Consider the following 21,374-nt stretch of genomic DNA (forward strand, 5'->3'; position numbering starts at 1 on the left):
CTGTGAGGGGGCGGGGCCTCAGGAGGGGAATAGGAATGGATGTATTGCTGCAGCCTGCTGTAGAGATTGGTTGCTGGTGCAGGGGGAGGGAGTGGCCATGCAAAGAGGGTGGGGGGGAGCAGGCATCGGGCACTGCTGCTGCTGCCTGTGCTGCAGCAGACATGTCAGACTGTGACATGTCTGCATGATCAGACAGCAGCTGAAAGGGGTGTGTGCATGTGGGGGAAGGGGCAGCGGCCGCAGCTTACAGTGTCCGCTGCTTATGTTCAATAGGGGAGGGGGCCAATTACATCTGCCTGTGATGGGGGCATGCTTTCCTATGAGCTGAAAGCACGCCCCAGTCTAAAGCGGCACTTCTGCAAGGTGCCACTACTGCTAGATTTTTTTACGGGGCTTTCACTGCCCAGCGCTTGGCCCCGCCCCCCTCTTCCTGCTCTCTTATAGGCCCTACACACTGGCCGATTTTATGAAAGATATGAACGTTCTCGTTCATAAATGAACGAGAGCTCGTTCATATCTTTCAGTGAGGAGACTCCAGCGATGAACGATGCGTGGCCCCGCGCTCGTTCATCGCTGGTCTCCCGTCGGCTGTGCATGCAGGCCAATATGGACGATCTCGTCCATATTTGCCTGCACTTCAATGCAGCAGGGTGACGGGGGGAGTGAAGAAACTTCACTCCCCCCGTCACTGCCCCCCCGCCGCTGGGTTGCTCGTCGGCTGCATCGCCGAGTGTGTAGGGCCCTTTACACTGATAGCTGGAGGCACCGACATCGGTGCCTCTGAAACACATGTAAAACAGTTTTTTTACATGGAAAAAATTATTAAAATAATATCAACACTAAAGCAGATACTTATGACACAGAATATGTGTCATAAGTATCTCTTTATATTATTTCAATCATTAATGACAGGGGAGGCCACTGCCTCCCCTGACTACACGTCCCTGCCTCAAAGTCATATAAAATAAGTGAGAAAAGCACGTTAAAAAAGAAAAATAGAGCATTCTATCATTCCATTTTCAAGTATACCACCAGACAAAAAAAACACAATGTATATACAATACAAAGAGGGACACTGGTGACTGGTATTAGCTAATAACACTGCAAACATATTAAACGTGTAAAATATTTGCTTCACAAAGAACAACTCTTCACTCAGGTTGCTCTGTCAGGTTGCTTATTTATTCCTCACAAATGTTGTCACATGACATTTGTTCAGCAAACATGGCTTCCATGACCATAGCTAAGCCCAAACCGTCCCTCTCTGTCATTTGGCCACTAACTGGCATTGGAAACCCAGCCCACTGGTTTCCACAAACCTTTATTCCTTCACACAACTAAAGGCCCATATACACTAGCCGAGCCGATGCCGATATTGGCTGCAGCGGGGACCAGGCAGGGTGCCGGCATCGGCAAGTGCATACACACTTGCTGATGCCAGCGGGGAAGGAAGCGACACCCATTCTGCATCTGCAGCATTGCTGTCATTAACCAAGACCTCCCTCGTCTGTACATGTTCAGACGAGGGAGGGGGTCGTTAACGATGCGCGGGGGCATCGTTAACAACATTGAGGGTACACACTGGACGAAATTGTAAAAGATCTCGCTCAGATCGGCCCTTCTGAGCGAGATCTTCTACTTTCTCGTCTAGTGTGTATGGGGCTTAACTATTCACACTCACATCTTGCAGCTGTGTATTACCTTTGCTGTAGCAAGGAGCAGGATTCTTAACCCTACCTGCCCCATTTCGTACGGAGTGAGTCCTGTTCTGAGCATCAGAACGTGGCAAAGTCCCCTCTTTGCCACACATGACATCACATAATGAAAGGAAGAAAAACAGAATAACTAGATAACAGCACACCTGGATGAGTGAGATTTTGAACAATGTCCTGCACAATAGAGACTTCATCAAAACATGGTTTTGTCCATTGTTGGTAATATGTAGCTTAAGTAGGGTATATAATTGTAAAGTGGATATGGTTGTCCAGTAAGTGTTTACATGAGGAAGAAAGGCACCTTGAAAGAGGATTCACATCCGAAACGCATTGGTGCTATGGGCTGGGACCTTTTTTTTCTAAACCTGAATTTTGCTAGCATTTAGTAACTGAATTCTACCTCTCACATTTCCTGGGTTGTAAGGAGAGATTATCTATTTGGACATCTACCATCAAATTATTTTTTTCTGGTAATTATACTCTGGTCTCACCACTTTGGGGATATTTCACTTGTTGTGTCATTTATGGCATATTCATTTTTTTGTACTTTATTAAACTTTGTATGATTTTACTATCCCATAACATCAGTGTATACTTTTATGCATTGCAGTGTTTTGATTTAAAGAGAAAAAATATAATTTTTATGTTTCTGTTTTTACTACTATTTGATAGATAAATTTTAAGGAGCAGTGGAAACTCTGCATTTGGAAAGACATCTTAGTTATTTGTATCTGTGAAGCCTTGAAGATATTCTTATTTCAAAAGTAGAAAAAGAAAACAAAGAACATTTTAAGGTATACATACCACCGCTCAGGAACTGGCTGGCAAAATTTTTCTGGGGTAAAGGTCAAATCACTAGCTCATGAGCAGCAGAGACACACAAGGGTACAGGCAAAGGCTCACATGGGTAGGGGCAGAGGCATGCATGGGTAGGGGCAGAGGCACGTATTGATATGGGCAGAGGCACACATGGGTAGGGGCAAAGGCACACATGGAAAGGTGCAGAGGCACACATGGGTAGGGGAAGAGGCACGCATGAGTACGTACAGAGTCACACATGGGTACAGGCAGAGGCAAACATGGGTAGGGGCAGAGGCACATATGGGTAGGGACAGAGACACGCATGGGTAGGGGCAGAGGCACACATGGGTAGGGACAGAGACACGCATGGGTAGGGGCAGAGGCACATATGGGTCTGGGCAGAGTAAGGGTTAGGGCAGAGGAACACTAGGGTAATGGCAGTAGGGTAATGGTTGGAGCAGGTGGAGGCACACACACAAAACTGGTAATAAAGGGAAAAACAAAGGCAGAGACAGACAGTGGGTGATAGCTACATGCACTCTGGGGAGGAGGGGGCAAGGAGAAGCAGACACTGTTGGTATGACAGAGAAGCATGTAGGGGTAGAAGAGACAGGTGTGGGGGAATACAGTGCAGGGCAGTTAGGACCAGAGGTTTTGTGTTTTGGTTTTGGATTCGGTTCCGCTGCCGTGTTTTGGATTCGGACGCGTTTTGGCAAAACCTCCCTGAAAATTTTTTGTCGGATTCAGGTGTGTTTTGGATTCGGGTGTTTTTTTACAAAAAAAACTCAAAAACCGCTTAAATCATAGAATTTGGGGGTCATTTTGATCCTATAGTATTATTAACCTCAATAAACATAATTTCCACTCATTTCCAGTCTATTCTGAACACCTCACACCTCACAATATTATTTTTAGTCCTAAAATTTGTACCGAGGTCGCTGGATGAATAAGCTAAGCGACCCAAGTGGCTGGCACAAACACCTGGCCCATCTAGGAGTGGCACTGCAGTGACACACAAGATGGCACTTAAAAAAAATAGTCCACAAACAGCATATGATGCAAAGGAAAAAAGAGGTGCACCAAGGTCGCTGGATGGCTAAGCTAAGCGACCCAAGTGGCCGGCACAAACACCTGGCACATCTAGGAGTGGCACTGCAGAGTCAGACAGGATGGCACTTAAAAATATTGGCCCCAAACAGCACATGATGCAAAGAAAAAAAGAGGTGCACCAAGGTCGCTGGATGGCGGTCACTGGATGGCTAAGCTAAGCAACCCAAGTGGCCGGCACAAACACCTGGCCCATCTAAGAGTGGCACTGCAGTGTCAGACAGAATGGCACTTAAAAAAATAGTCCCTAAACAGCACATGATGCAAAGAAAAAAAGAGGTGCACCAAGGTCGCTGGATGGCTAAGCTAAGCAACCCAAGTGGCCGCCACAAACACCTGGCCCATCTAGGAGTGGCACTGCAGTGTCAGACAGGATGGCACTTAAAAAAATAGTCCCCAAACAGCACATGATGCAAAGAAAAAAAGTGGTGCACCAAGGTCGCTGGATGGCTAAGCTAAGTGACCCAACTGGCCGGCACAAACACCTGGCCCATCTAGGAGTGGCACTGCAGTGTTAGACAGGATGGCACTTAAAAAAATTGGCCCCAAACAGCACATGATGCAAAGAAAAGAGAAAAAGAGGTGCACTGTGGTCACTGGACAGCTAAGCTAAGTGACGCAAACACCTCAAAATCACAGGAATTATTTGTTCTAATCAATGGTATTATTGTTCCAAATCACTGGAAGAAAAAGACAAAATCACTGAAATTATTCGTAAACATTTGTAGAAAGTCGCTGCTTTCTGATTACAGAAATGCTCAGATATTCCTGCGAATCCACAATCCCTTCCCAGAGGAAAAAGAAATTGAGAAAATGTTGTTTGAGAACGTTTGTTCTCTTTCCCTTACAAAGGAACATACCACTTTCCAAGAAGACTGACGTTTTTGGGATTATGGAGACATAATGTTTTTGAATATAAATCCTAAAGCAGGTGGTGTATTAGAGCAAAAGAGTGCATGAGACCAGCCATGCAGTTTCTGAAATATTATGACAAAATGTTACTGTATTTCATAAGCACTCATTCCTAACTCTGCTAAGTACTGTTTGGTATACTGTGTCTGGCTTCCATAAGGTAGTTGTCCATTATTTCAGCTTCCATTGACCTTTTTGAAAGCGATAGAAGTTATCGATTCTTTTTCTTTATTTTTATTTTCCCCTATTTTTAATTTTCTCCTGCGTAGCCCAGTAAAATGTTGCAATGTTAAGTATTGACTTGTGCCTTCTGGGGGTCCACTTCTTCACCAAACCCAGCCAAATCTCATCCTAACCCTCTGTTCCACGTTCTCTATGTACCCCATCTGTGTCACCCATATCTGTCTACCCCTCCCCTTTAGATTGTAAGCTCTCACGAGCAGGGCCCTCTTCCCTCATGTGTTTATCCTTTGTCTTACTTTAATAATCTTCAACTGTACCATATCCAGCAGTCTTCTGTCACCTGATACTTATTCCAGTGTCATCTGCTGATGTAACTATGTTTATTTACCCTGTACTTGTCCTATACTGTCATCAACTGTAAATTGTTGTTTTCCTTTTTGATTATTTATGTACTCTGTAATTGGGCGCTGCGGAACCCTTGTGGCGCCATATAAATAAATGATAATAATAATATAGGGTGTATAATCCCCAGGTGTATCTCACACATCACTTAGTACAGATTACAGGATGAATAAAATCACCAGGTGTATAACACACGTCGCACAGTACAGTATACATACTGGTCACAATAATGCAGCACAGAGATAGCATACTTGACACAGAGCTGCAAGATACACAGCAATGGCCTACTGTACTGTACTATATATGTATACTGCTGGTCACCAAAATGCTGCACTGTCCTACTATATACTGATCACAATAATGCAGCACAGAGATAGCATACTTGAAGAGCTGCAAGATACACAGCAATGGCCTACTGTACTGTACTATATATGTATACTGCTGGTCACCAAAATGCTGCACTGTCCTACTATATACTGCTCACAATAATGCAGCACAGAGATAGTATACTTGAAGAGCTGCAAGATACACAGCAATGGCCTACTGTACTGTACTATATATGTATACTGCTGGTCACCAAAATGCTGCACTGTCATACTATATACTGCTCACAATAATGCAGCACAGAGATAGTATACGTGAAGAGCTGCACGATACACAGCAATGGCCTACTGTACTGTACTATATATGTATATTGCTGGTCACCAAAATGCTGCACTGTCCTACTATAATATATACTGCTCATAGGAATGCAGCACAGAGATACAAGATACACAGCAAGGGCCTACTGTACTGTACTACTATAATACTGGTGGTCCCCAGTATGCAGCATGCTGAGCACAGATATTTGCAGCACACTTAGCACAGATATGGAGCGTTTTCAGGCAGAGAACACAGATATTTTTAGCACACTGAGCACAGATATTTGCAGCCCACTGAGCACAGATATTTGCAGCACACTGAGCACAGATTACAGAGCTTTTCATGGAGAGAACGCTGCCATGTCCTCTCCGTTCAATCTCCAATGCACGAGTGAAAATAGCGGCGACGCACTGCTCCTTATATAGAATACGAATCTCGCGAGAATCCGACAGCGGGATGATGATGTTTGGGCGCGTTCTGGTTAACCGAGCAAGGCGGGAAGATCCAAGGCTGCCTCGGAACCGTGTAAAATGGGTGAAGTTCGGGGGGGTTCGGATCCCTCATTGCGCCTCTTTTTTTCTTTGCATCATGTGCTGTTTGGGGACAATTTTTTAAATCTGCCATCCTGTCTGACACTGCAGTGCCACTCCTAGATGGTCCAGGTGTTTGTGTCGGCCACTTGGGTCGCTTAGCTTAGTCACACAGCTACCTCATTGCGCCTCTTTTTTTCTTTGTATCATGTGCTGTTTGGGGACAATATTTATAATCTGCCATCCTGTCTGACACTGCATTGCCACTACTAGATGGGCCAGGTGTTTGTGTCGGCCACTTGGGTCGCTTAGCTTAGCCATACAGTGACCATGGTGCACCTCTTTTTTTCTTTGCATCATGTGCTGTTTGGGGACTATTTTTTGAAGTGCCATCCTGTCTGACACTGCAGTGCCACTCCTAGATGGCTAGGTGTTTGTGTCGGAAACTCGGGTCGCTTATCTTAGTCACACAGCTACCTCATTGCGCCTCTTTATTTCTTTGCATCATGTACTGTTTGGGGACAATTTTTTTAATCTGCCATCCTGTCTGACACTGCAGTGCCACTCCTAGATGGGCCAGGTGTTTGTGTCGGCCACTTGGGTCGCTTAGCTTAGTCACACAGCTAACTCATTGCGCCTCTTTTTTTCTTTGCATCATGTACTGTTTGGGGACAATTTTTTTAATCTGCCATCCTGTCTGACACTGCAGTGCCACTCCTAAATGGGCTAGGTGTTTGTGTTGGCCACTTTGGTCGCTTAGCTTAGTCATCCAGCGACCTCGGTGCAAATTTTAGGACTAAAAATAATATTGTGATGTGTGAGGTGTTCAGAATAGACTGAAAATGAGTGGAAATTATGGTTATTGAGGTTAATAATACTATGGGATAAAGAAAACACCCAAATCCAAAACACACCCAAATCCAACAAAAAAATTTCAGGGAGGTTTTGCCAAAACGCGTCCGAATCCAAAACACGGCCGCGGAACCGAATCCAAAACCAAAACACAAAACCCGAAAAATGTCCGGTGCACATCACTAGTATACAGCACAACTGCATATTAAGATTGAAGATTGTGGGAGAACGGATGATATGTCCAGTCCATCTTGAAAGAAAGGATTTTGACACTTTCTTCAAATTATATATAGTGCTGTTTTACTTTTCCATTTTTTATCCTACATCTCGTTCTGAGGGTTGGACTATTGCAGCTGTATTGAAAGCGCAGATTGTAACAACCTTTTATTGTAATTGCTGTTTCTTAGTGGAGTCTGAACTGGACACCAGAGAGGCAATGGTAGGTTTCTACTTATACAAGAGGCATAATAATGAGAGACTTTGTGTGAAAGCTAATAGCCTGCGAGTTGCAGGCTACACAGGACTTTGTGTGAATCTGCCTGTATTTTTAATGCAGCAATCATTTATCTAGTTTTGCAGTGTATATAATTGGTACTTTAAAAATAGGGGCACAAAGTCACACACAGCCTACATCTTGCAGGCTATTAAATTTAGTTTTTAATGTTAGGGTTAGGCTGTGGGAGGGGTAGGTTAGGGATAGACTGCGGAAGGGGGAGTTTAGGGTTTAGATGTGGGAAATATAGGTTAGGTTTATGCTGTGGGAGGGAAGGGATAGGGTTAGGCTGCAGGAGGGGGAAGTTAGCGTTAGGCTGCAGGAAGGGGAGGTTAGGGTTTAGCAGTGGAAATATAGGTTAGGTTTAGGCTGTGGGAGGGAAGGGATAGGGTTAGGCTGCAGGAGGGGGAAGTTAGGCTGCAGGATGCGGAGGTTAAGGTTAGGCTGCGGGAGGGGGAGGTTAGAGTTCATCTGTAGGAGGGGGAGGTAAGGGATAGGCTGCTGGAGCGGGGTTAGGATTAAGCTGCTGAAGGACTGAGTAAGGGTTAGCGGAAGGGTAAGGGTTGTAGTACTGTACTTACCAAAATGTGTCGGGATAATGACAGCCGGAATGCCGCTGTCGGTATTTTGACAGTTAGCATACTAACTGACGGGATCCCATACACAACCCTTTTTATAATCCCTTTATTTATTTATATTCTTTCCCCTAGACTAGCAGGACATCATCAATCTTTTATAATTGAATGAGGGCAATTTATAATCAGTCCTAATTATACTACTCTAAGAATATCAAACACTTTATACATCTAGGGCATAGTACTGCTGCTTTTACTCAATAATCTGTTAAATAGAATTAAGTATTAAAAATTGTTTAAGCATTACAGACTTGTTCTTCTACTGTATATTATATATTATATATTATACTGTACATACTTTTAAGTACCACCACGGCAATTGGTAGACAGGTTCTAATATGACATGGGTTTATTGCCGGTGATAATCGGCAGACAGACAATAGGAAGATAATTCAGATCTCTACACAAAATGGTTTGTGGCAAAAGGTACAGTACTTCTGAAACTCTCATTAATTAGAAAACAGGATGTTCATCCTTCAGAAGTTTCCAGGATCCATAGAAGCTGAACAATTCCTGGTATTGCAGCCAACTTGGGGCGGCAGAGACTTTAGATCGAAATGAGTTTTACGTACTTGGCTCATTTATTATACAAGTACTTCTAACTGTCACGCAAGGGTGTTCTACCAAGCACCAATAGCAAATCTACCAGTAGACAACCCTTTGTTTAATGTTCCTATGCACTGTATTTACTTTTAATAAACTTTAATAATTACATTTAACTCTTCATTGCCATTTTCACACTTTGGGCCTGAGTCTGAGTTGTGATCGCATTTGCGTCCGCTGTCATTGATGCAGGCATCCTGATATGCTAATGTTAACATACTGTATGCTGGAGCACCTGCACCAGTAAAAGTAAGTTCTAGATTTGTCATGCCCAGCCAGAGTAGTTGGGTGCATCCCTACACAGATGTATGTTTTATACAACAAAGAATGAATCCATGAAAGCCCTAATTTTGATTTATACATATGGCATATTAGTAAAGATGTGCGGCTGGCACTTTTCGTGTTTTGTGTTTTGGTTTTGGTTTTAATTCCACTTTCGTGTTTTGGTTTTGGCTTGGTTTTGCCAAAACCACCCTTTCGTGTTTTGGTTTTGGATCTAGATGATTTTTGAAAAAAACATAAAAACAGCTAAAATCACAGAATTTGGGGGTAATTTTGCTCCTACTGTATTTTCAACTAATTTCCAGTCTATTATGAACACCTCACAATATTGTTTTTAGGCTTAAAAGTTGCACCGAGGTGGCTGTATGACTAAGCTATGCGACACAAGTGTGCGGCACAAACACCTGGCCCATCTAGGAGTGGCACTGCAGTTGCAGACAAGATAGCACTATTCAAAAACTAGTCCCCAAACAGCACATGATGCAAAGAAGAAAAAGATGTGCAATTAGGTAGCTGGATGGCCAAGCTAAGCGACACAAGTGTACGGCACAAACACCTGGCCCATTTGGGGGTGGCACTGCAGTGGCAGACAGGATGGCAGATTTAAAAAATAGGACCCAAACAGCACATGATGCAAAGAAGAAAAAGAGGTGCAATGAGGTAGCTGTATGACTAAGCTACAGTAAGTGACACAAGTGTGCGGTACAAACACCTGGCCCATCTAGGAGTGGCATTGCAGTGGCAGACAGGATGTCACATTTTAAAAATAGGCCCCAAACAGCACATGGTGCAAAGAAGAAAAAGAGGTGCAATGAGGTAGCTGGATGGCCAAGCTAAGAGACACAAGTGTATGGCACAAACACCTGGCCCATCTAGGAGTAGCACTGCAGTTACAGAAAGGATGGCACTTAAAAAAACTAGTCCCCAAACAGTATATGATGCAAGATGGAATTGTCTATGGGCCCTCCCACCCACCCTTATGTTGTATAAACAGGACATGCACACTTTAACAAACCAATCATTTCAGCGACAGGTTCTACCACACGACTGTGGCTGAAATGACTGGTTTGTTTGGGCCCCCATTAGAAAAGTAGCAATCAATCTCTCCTTGCACAAACTGGCTTTACAGAGGCAAGATGTCCACCTCATCCTCCGATTCCTTACCTCTTTCACTGTGTACATCCTCCACCTCACAGAGTATTAATTCGTCCCCACTGGAATCCACCATCACAGGGCCCTGTGTACTTTCTGGAGGCAATTGCTGGTGGAGGAATTTAGAATTCATTTTGAGGAACATCATCTTCTCCACATTTAGTGGACGTAACCTCCTACGCTGATTGCTGACAAGGTTACCGGCTGCACTAAACACTCTTTTGGAGTGCACACTGGAGGGGGGTCAACTTAGGTAAAATAAAGCCAGTTTGTGCAAGGCCATCCAAATTGCCTCTTTTTCCTGCCAGTATATATACAGACTGTCTGACTTGCCTACTTGGATGCGGTCACTCATATAATCCTCCACCATTCTTTCAATGGTGACAGAATCATATGCAGCGACAGTAGACATGTCAGTAATCGTTGGCAGGTCCTGCAGTCCGGACCAGATGTCAGCTTTCGCTCCTGACTGCCCTGCATCACTGCCAGCGGTTGGGCTAGGAAATCTTATCCTTTTCCTTGCAGCCCCAGTGGTGGGAGAAATTAAAGGACGAGCTGTTGACTGGTCACGTTCCGCTTGAGTTGACAATTTACTAACCAGCAGGTCTTTGCACCTCTGCACACTTGTGTCTGCTGGAAAGAGAGATACAACGTAGGCTTTAAACCTAGGATCGAGCACCGTGGCCAAAATGTAGTGCTCTGATTTCAACAGATTGACCACCCTTGAATCCTAGCAAATCGAATGAAGGGCTCCATCCGCAAGTCCCACATACTTTGTGCAATCGCTCCGTATTAGCTCCTCCTTCAATTTATCCAGCTGCTTCTGCAAAAGCCTGATGAGGGGAATGACCTGACGCAAGTTGGCAGTGTCTGAACTGACTTCACGTGTGGCAAGTTCGAAGGGTTGGAGAACCTTGCATAAGACTGAAATCATTCTCCACTGCGCTTGAGTCAGGTGCATTACCCCTCCTTTGCGTATATCGTAGGTGGATGTATAGGCTTGAATGGCCTTTTGCTGCTCCTCCATCCTCTGAAGCATATAGAGTGTTGAATTCCACCTCGTTACCACCTCTTGCTTCAGTTAATGGCAGGGCAGTTTCAGGAGTGTTTGCTGGCGCTCCAGTCATCAACACGCAGTGGCAGATGATGGCAAAACATGGGACATGCTGGAATTTGCCCAGATGTAATGCACGCACAATATTGGTGGCATTGTCCGATATCACAAATCCTCAGAGGAGTCTAATTGGGGTAAGCCATTCTGCAATGATATTCCTCAGTTTCCGTAAGAGGTTGTCAGCTGTGTGCCTCTTACGGAAAGTGGTGATACATAACGTAGCCTGTTCAGGAACGAGTTGGCGTTTGCGAGATGCTGCTACTGGTGCAGCTGCTGTTGTTGCTGCGGAAGGCAATACATCTACCCAGTGGGCTGTCACAGTCATATAGTCCTTAGTCTTCCCTGTTCCATTTGTCCACATGTCCGTGGTTAAGTGGACACTGGATACAACCACATTTTGTAGGACACTGGTGACTCTTTTTCTGATGACTGTGTACGTAATCAGTATCGCCTGCCTAGAGAAGTGGAACCTAGATGGGATTTGATACCAGGGACACAGTACCTCAAACAATTCCCACTGAACTAATGGCGGATACCGGCCGCACATCTAACACCAACATAGCTGTCAAGGCCTCAGTTATCCGCTTTGCAGAAGGATGACTGCTGTCATATTTCATCTTCCTCACAAAGGACTGTTGGACAGTCAATTGTTTACTGGAAGTAGTACAAGTGGTCTTCCGACTTCCCCTCTGGGATGACGATCCACTCCCAGCAGCAACAACAGCAGGCGTACCACTCAAAGATCCTTTCGGATGAATCCTGGTTAGGAGAGGACTCCTCAGTCTTGACAGTGACATGGCCTGCAGGACCACTGACGTTCCTGACTGAGGAGGAAGCTGACGTTGAGGAAGTTGGTGGTGTGGCTTACAGGAGCTTGGGTACAGGAGGAAGAAGGGATTTAGGTGTCAGTGGACTGCTTACGCTCTTACCCAAAGTTTCACAACTTGACACTGACTTATGATGAATGCGCAGCAGGTGACATATAAGGGAGGATGTTCCTAGGTGGTTAACATCCTTACCCCTACTTTTTACAGATTGACAGAGGCAACACATGGCTTGACACCTGTTGTCCGGATTTGTGGAGAATTAATTCCACACCAAAGAGGTGGCTTTTTTGGTAGTTTGCCCAGGCATGACAATGGGCTTCTTCATACCACGGACAACAGGTGTCTTCCCCTGTGCCTGACTTAAACAAACCACATCACCATCAGAATCCTCATCGTCAACTTCCTCTTCAGCGCCAGCAACACCCATATCCTCATCCTGGTGTACTTCAACAGTGACATCTTCAATTTTAATATCAGGAACTGAACTGTGGGTGCTTCTTCCAGAACTTGCAGGGGGCGTGCAAATGGTGGAAGGAGCCACCTCTTCTCGTCCAGTGTTGGGAAGGTCAGTTATCGCAACCGCCGACACACTTGGCCTATCCTTGGGGATTTGTGATACCATCTCAGAACGCACAGTTCTTTTCTGTGCACTTTTCAGCTTAACTCTTAGCGGGAGGATGGGGGCTTCCATCATCATGTAATTCTGAACCAATAGCCATGAACATAGGCCAGGGCCTCAGCCATTCCTTGCCACTCCGTGTCGTAAATGGCATATTGGCAAGTTTACGTTTCTCCTCAGACAATTTAAATAATTTTTTTTTGTACTTTTTACTGAACTTTCGCTTTTTGGATTTTACATGGATTTTACAATACTATGATATTGGTCATTGGCCTTGGTAGACGACGTTGATGGCATTTCATCGTCTATGTCATGGCTAGTGGCAGCAGCTTCAGCACTAGGAAGAAGTGGTTCTTGATCTTTCCCTATTTTATCCTCCAAATTTTTTTTCTCCATTATGTTTCTGGAGTTATATAACAAAATATGCAGCACAGGAATGACTGATGGCTAATGGCCAGGACACTACCACTGGTCTGATGTAGCACAACACAACAACACTGTAAGGGACTTGTGGTTGTTGTTATTATTATTATTATTATTATACTGTAGCAGTGGACATATAGCAGCAGCGTATACAACTGTGACTGCCTCGTCACTGGAATTACTTATGGACAGGACACTACCACTGGTCTGATGCAGCACAACACAACAACACTGTAAGGGACTTGTGGTTGTTTTTGTTATTATTATAATACTGTAGCAGTGAACATATACAGCACCGTATACCACTGTGACTGCCTCGTCACTGGAATGACTGATGGACAGGACACTACCACTGGTCTGATGCAGCACAACACAACAACACTGTAAGGGACTTATACAGCTACACTGGATATATGGCAGCAGAGGACACCACCACTGTGACTGGTCACTGGATTGATGCACAAGAGACTTCCCCAGGTCTAATGCAGGACAACACAGCCCACTGAAAGGGACTTATACAGCTACACACGATATATGGCAGTAGAGGACACCACCACTGTGACTGGTCACTGGACTGATGCACAAGAGACTTCCCCTGGTCTAATCCAGGACAACACAGCAAAAATGCAAGCCAGCAGCACTGGGGACATAAAGCAGCAGAGGACACCAACACTGTGACTGGCTGGACTGATGCAGCACAATACACTGACTACACTGGACTGGACAGCACAAGACTCACCACCCCACTTTCCCGCCCCCACACAGACACTGAACACTGAGGACACGTCCTCTCAATACACTCTCCAAGACTGGAGTGAAAATGGCTGCAACGCGCGGCTCCTTATATGGAATCCAAATCCCGCGAGAATCCAACAGCGGGATGATGACGTTTTGCCTCAGGGTTTCCGAGTCAGACGGGAAAACCCAAGCCTGACTCGGATCCGGGCTCGGAAGGCAATGTCTGGTAGGGTTTGGTTCTCTGAGAACCGAACTGCTCATCTCTAAATATTAGCGTAAAATATTGACATAATATTAACTGATTTTTATCATAATACCATATTACCAAACGTGTCGCTCTTAGAGGGATAAGGATGGTTCTTCATATAAATTACATAAATAGCAATCTTGGAGAAGATGGTTTTGCAAGCTGCAGCATAGTGACCATGCACCTAACCTGCCAGCTAACATCTTTTAAAATGCCTTCATTCTTATTCCAAGATCAATGCACCCAACCTCACCCACTGGAAGCTGTGGACAGTTAATATCATTAATATCTGTTATTTCCTACATAATGATGAAATTACTTTTTATCCCTGATGCTACTTTACTGTATATGTGTTATCTATATTTTATTAAGGTTATTATCCACAGGAACAGTAATATGTAACTTTGTGCACTGTGCTATGTGCAGTGGCCATATTGTCTAAAATAGTTAAAAGGCGGGGGCAAATGTATTAAGCCTTGGACAGTAATAAAGTGGAGAGAGACAAAGTACCAACCAACCAGCTCCTGTTATTTTTCAAACACAATCTGTAACATGACAGTGAAGAGCTGGTTGGCTGGTACTTTATCTCTCTCCAGTTTATTAAACACAACAGCATATGAACAAGTACGTTGGAGAATTCCTTTTTTAAACAGATAATTTGGGTCTAAAACAACATATGGGGCCAGATGTAATGACGCCTGAGTTCGACGACCATGTGGAATGCTGACCGAACTCCGGTGTTTTTTTAAAGGGGCAATCACTTACAAGGCAAAACCATGAATTGTAAGTGATTGCCCCTTTAAGAAGAAAAAAACACATCCGTGTTCTGCGGCATCTAGCTTGGCCAGCATCTAGCTCTGGCGTCATTACATATAGCCCATGGAAATGTAAAATGTCAATTTTTATGCCCTAACACTAATAGGATGAAAGTAGTATATGTTTATTATAATAAAATAAAAAAAAACTATATTACAAATGCATTTTTAGCTGACATTTGGAATTAGAAGGGCATTAAGCAATAGCAGTGGGAAATAATTGGCAACAACTTGTGTCAGGCTTACTAGAAGTATGGCTGACCATGTAGAGTTCTTTAGGTTCATCATAAAAGGAGCTGGCAAGATATTCTTTTGAATGGAACTCAGGGCGATATTCAAATGATATATCACGCCCAATCTCATAGAAACATAGAATTTGACGGGCAGATAAGAACCACTTGGCCCATCTAGTCTGTCCCTTTTTTTTATCCTTTAGGTAATCTCAACCCTTTTTGAACCTTAATTCTGTGTAAGGATATTCATATGCCTAACCCAAGCATGTTTAAAATGCTCTACAGTCTTAGCCTCTACCACCTCTGATGGGAGGCTATTCCACTTATCCACTACCCTTTCTGTGAAGTAATTTTTCCTTAAATTTCCCCTGAACCTGCCTCCATCAAGTTTCAGTGTATGTTCTCGAGTTCTAATACTTCTCTTCCTTTGAAGAATGTTTCCCTCATGAACTGTGTTAAGACCCTTGGTATATTTGAAAGTTTCTATCATGTCCCCGCTTTCCCTTCTCTCCTCCAAACTATACATTTTAAGATCTTTTAGCCTTTTCGGGTAAGTTTGGTGATGTGGGCCATGCACCATTTTAGTTGCTTTTCATTGTACACTGTATAATGTATTTATATCCTTCTGGAGATATGGTTTCCAGAACTGGACTCAGTATTCCAGATGAGGCCGTACCAATGACCTATACAGTGGCATTATTACTTCTTTTTTCCTACTACTGAATCCTCTCCATATGCAACCAAGCATCTGACTTAGTGACTCCTAAATCCCTTTCCTCCTAAGTAGTTTCCATTATAGTACACTTGATACTATATTCAGCCTTTGGGTTTTTGAGACACAAGTGCATAATTTTGCATTTTTTAGCATTAAACTGTAGTTGCCACGTTCTTGACCATTTCTCAAGCCTACCTAGGTCATCAATTATTTGTTTTACCCATCCCGGTGTGTGTCTACCCTGTTGCATATCTTTGTATCATCTGCAAAAAGGCATACTTTCCCTTCAATACCATTTACAATGTCACTAACAAAGATATTAAAGAGAACTGGTCCAAGTACAGATCACTGGGATACTCCACTGGTAACATTTCCCTCCATAGATTGCACTCTATTTACTATAACTGTCTGTTTCCTATCCTGCAACCAGGTTCTTATCCATTTAACTGCTTTATAATTAACCCCCATGCTTTCAAGTTTATTTAGCAGTCTGAGATGTAGGACAGTGTCAAATGCCTTACTAAAGTTTAGATATGCTACATCTACAGCTCCCCCTTGATCTTTTATTTTCATCACAGAGTCAAAAAAGTCAATAAGATTTGTTTGGCATGATCTCCCACCAGTAAATCCATGCTGTTTTGCATCCTGTACGTTGTTTGATTTAAGATATTCCACAACTCTTTCTTTTAGTAGTTTTTCCATTACTTTCCCTACCACTGATATAAGGCTTACTGGTCTGTAGTTACTTGCTTCTTCCTTGCTTCCACTTTTGTACAGTGGAACTACATTTGCTCTTTTCCAGTCCCCTGGAATGGCACCTGTATTTAGTGACTGGTTAAATAATTCTGTTAATGGTGCCACCAGCACATCTTTTAGCTCTTTTAGTATCATTGGGTGTATCCCATCTGGCCCCATTGATTTATCCACTCTAGTTTGGAAAGTTCAGTTAGGACCTTCTCCTCTGTAAATGTACTTTCATCTACCTTATTTTTATGAATGTCCTTGCAACTTATCTGTGGCCCCATCCCTTCTCCTTCTGTAGTCAATACTGAGCAAAAATAATTATTTAGGTGATCTGCTATTGCCTTGTCTCCCTCCACCAAATTCTCACTCTCTGTCTTAAGTCTTATTATTCCTCCATTTGATTTTCTCCTTTCATTTATATACTTAAAAAAAGTTTTGCCCCCTTTATCTACTGACTGGGCCATTTTCTCCTCAGCTTCTGCCTTTGCATGTCTGATCACTTTCTTAGCATCCTTCCGTCTGTCAAGATACACCTTTTTGTCATTATTATTTTGAGTCTGTTTGTATTTCCTAAAAGCCATCTTTTTTGATTTCACAATAGTTGATACTTCTTTTGTGAACCACACTGGCTTCCTTTTCCTGGTGCTTTTCCTAACCCTTTTGATGCAAACGTCTCCTTTCTTCAGTAATCCCCCCAGGGGTAGCGAGCTGAAATGATAACCACGCCCGTTAGTAGAAACGGATCGGTGTGGAAGGGGGTAAAAATAATTTAGTACCACTCTATATGTTTCAGTAACTAAAGACCAGGAAAATGCCATCAAGGCCTACACCTAAAGCTTGGACATTTTAAAAGAGGAGAGAGCCCACATGCAAGCTCTGTATGGGCCCCCTCCTCTCTGGCAGTAAGTAGACTCTGGCTTCATGGGAGAGACTACTGCGCATGCGCAGGTCTCCGGGAACATTGCGCTCACTCCTTGCTTTGGGGAGGGGCATCTCAATTGCTCATGTGCGAATCACTGGAAAAATGGCCGCATGGGTAATAGGTAACAGGTCTACCATGGGCACTACTACAGAATATTTTTATAATGGAGGCATTGCTATATATTGTTATTAAATTAGGGGCATTACTATATATTTCTATTATACTGGCGATATCACTATATATTTCTATTATGTTGAAGGCATTACTATATATTTCTAGCCTTGCCTCCTAAGTGCAAAGAAAAGGGGCTGTCGTGTAGCCACGCCGCTAGTGTTATGTAGCCACTACCAATAGTGGCATGTGGCCATGCACTCTCAGAACACATAACCACACCCATTTTCTGCACTCAGTACCATTAAAATATATTTCTACTTGCACCACTGATTGTGGTTTATACATTTGGCATGGCAGTTTATCCCATGGCAGGAGGACCCAAGGGGCTCATCTGTTAGTATAGATGAAAGAAGGAGAAAGACATGTCAGGGAGCTGATCCAGAACCTAGTGCCTGCCTGCTATGGGAAGTTACAAAGATAGCGCAGATGTGTCTCCGACAGTCTGTACAGTTTAAAGAGGCAGCTGCCCCTCCTTCCTCTATCCTGGACATCCTCTGACAGCTGGCTGCCGGAATCCAATGCTTCCATCACTTCTAGGATATACGCCACTGTCTCAGACCATTATTGACAAAGGAGTAGCAGCTGGAAGCTTCACTGGTAAGCAGCTGCCAGCTTCTTCTCATCCACATCAGAGGCCAGTGTTACACTTAGGGGTACCACATGGAACTTATAATCACTGGATTAGTTACATAATTATCAAATCATTGTATTCCATCCAGAGATGTGCACCGGACATTTTTTCGGGTTTTGTGTTTTGGTTTTGGATTCGGTTCTGCGGCCGTGTTTTGGATTCGGACGCGTTTTGGCAAAACCTCCCTGAACATTTTTTGTCAGATTCAGGTGTGTTTTGGATGCGGATGTTTTTTTTTACAAAAAACCCTCAAAAACAGCTTAAATCATAGAATTTGGGGGTAATGTTGATCCAATAGTATTATTAACCTCAATAACCATAATTTCCACTCATTTCCAGTCTATTCTGAATACCTCACACCTCACAATATTATTTTTAGTCCTAAAATTTGCACCAAGGTCGCTGTTTGACTAAGCTAAGCGACCCAAGTGGCCGACACAAACACTTGGCCCATCTAGGAGTGGCACTGCAGGGTCAGACAGGATGGCACTTCAAAAAATATTCCCCAAACAGCACATGATGCAAATAAAAATTAAAGAAAAAAGAGTTGCAAGATGGAATTGTCTTTGGGCCCTCCCACCATCCCTCATGTTGTATAAACAGGACATGCACACTTTAACAAACCCATAATTTCAGTGACAGGGTCTGCCACACGACTGTGACTGAAATGACTGGTTGGTTTGGGCCCCCACCAAAAAAGAAGCAATCAATCTCTCCTTGCACAAACTGGCTCTACAGAGGCAAGATGTCCACCTCCTCCTCATCGTCCGATTCCTCACCCCGTTCACTGTGTACATCCCCCTCCTCACAGATTATTAATTCGTCTTCACTGAAATCCACCATCTCAGGTCCCTGTGTACTTTCTGGAGGCAATTGCTGGTGAATGTCTCCACCAAGGAATTGATTATAATTATTTTTGAAGAACATCATCTTCTCCACATTTTCAGGAAGTAACCTCGTACGCCGATTGCTGACAAGGTGAGCGGCTGCACTAAACACTCTTTTGGAGTACACACAGGAGGGGGGGCAACTTAGGTAAAATAAAGCCAGTTTCTGCAAGGGCCTCCAAATTGCCTCTTTTTCCTGCCAGTAATCGTTGGCAGGTCCTTCAGTCCGGACCAGATGTCAGCACTCGCTCCAGTCTGCCCTGCATCACCGCCAGCGGGTGGGCTCAGAATTCTTAGCCTTTTCATTGCAGCACCAGTTGCGGGAGAATGTGAAGGAGGAGCTGTTGACGGGTCACGTTCTGCTTGACTTTACAATTTTCTCACCAGCAGGTCTTTGAACCTCTGTATACATTTGTCTGCCGGAAAGAGAGATACAACGTAGGTTTTAAATCTAGGATCGAGCACGGTGGCCAAAATGTAGTTCTCTGATTTCAACAGATTGACCACCCGTGAATCCTGGTTAAGCGAATTAAGGGCTCCATCCAAAAGTCCCACATGCCTAGCGGAATCGCTCTGTTTTAGCTACTCCTTCAATCTCTCCAGCTTCTTCTGCAAAAGCCTGATGAGGGGAATGACCTGGCAGTATCTGAACTGACTTCACGTGTGGCAAGTTCAAACGGTTGCAGAACCTTGCAGAACGTTGAAATCATTCTCCACTGCACTTGAGTCAGGTGCATTCCCCCTCCTTTGCCTACATCGTAGGTAGCTGTATAGGCTTGAAAGGCCTTTTGCTGCTCCTCCATCCTCTGAAGCATATAGAGGGTTGAATTCCACCTCGTTACCAGATGATGGCGGGGCAGGTTCAGGAGTGTTTGCTGGTGCTCCAGTCTTCGGCACGCGGTGGCTGAATGCCGAATAACAGCATCTCTTGCACGCCCCTGTCATTTTTTAAATAATTCTGCACCACCAAATTCAATGTATGTGCAAAACATGGAACGTGCTGGAATTTGCCCACATGTAATGCACGCACAATATTGGTGGCGTTGTCTGATGTCACAAATCCCCAGGAGAGTCCAATTGGGGTAAGCCATTCTGCGATGATGTTCCTCAGTTTCCGTAAGAGGTTGTCAGCTGTGTGCCTCTTCTTGAAAGCGGTGATACAAAGCGTAGCCTGCCTAGGAACGAGTTGGCGTTTGTGAGATGCTGCTACTGGTGCCGCTGCTGCAGTTTTTGCTGCGGGAGGCAAAACATCTACCCAGTGGGCTGTCACAGTCATATAGTCCTTAGTCTGCCCTGCTCCACTTGTCCACATGTCCGTGGTTAAGTGGACATTGGGTACAACTGCATTTTTTAGGACACTGGTGACTCTTTTTCTGACTTCTGTGTACATTTTCGGTATCACTTGCCTATAGAAATGGAACCTAGATGGTATTTAGTACCGGGGACACAGTACCTCAAGCAATTCTCTAGTTTCCTGTGAATTAACTGTGGATACCGGAAACACGTTTGACACCACCCAGGCTGCCAAGGCCTGAGTTATCCGCTTTGCAGCAGGATGACTGCTGTGATATTTCATCTTCCTTGCAAAGGACTGTTGGACAGTCAATTGCTTACTGGAAGTAGTACAAGTGGTCTTCCGACTTCCCCTCTGGGATGACGATCGACTCCCAGCAGCAACAACAGCAGTGCCAGCAGCAGTGGGCGTTACACTCAAGGATGCATCGGAGGAATCGTCAGACTTGACAGTGACATGGCCTGCAGTACTATTGGCTTTCCTGTATAAGGTGGAAATTGAGGGAGTTGGTAGTGTATTTTGCAGGAGCTTGGTTACAAGAGGAAGGGATTTAGTTGTCAGTGGACTGCTTCGACTGTCACCCAAAGTTTTTGAACTTGTCAATGACTTCTGATAAATACGCTCCAGGTGACGTATAAGGGAGGATGTTCCTAGGTGGTTAACGTCCTTACCCCTACTAATT

Source organism: Pseudophryne corroboree, chromosome 9 (assembly GCF_028390025.1).
Source record: "Pseudophryne corroboree isolate aPseCor3 chromosome 9, aPseCor3.hap2, whole genome shotgun sequence".
In the NCBI taxonomy this organism is placed as follows: domain Eukaryota; kingdom Metazoa; phylum Chordata; class Amphibia; order Anura; family Myobatrachidae; genus Pseudophryne; species Pseudophryne corroboree.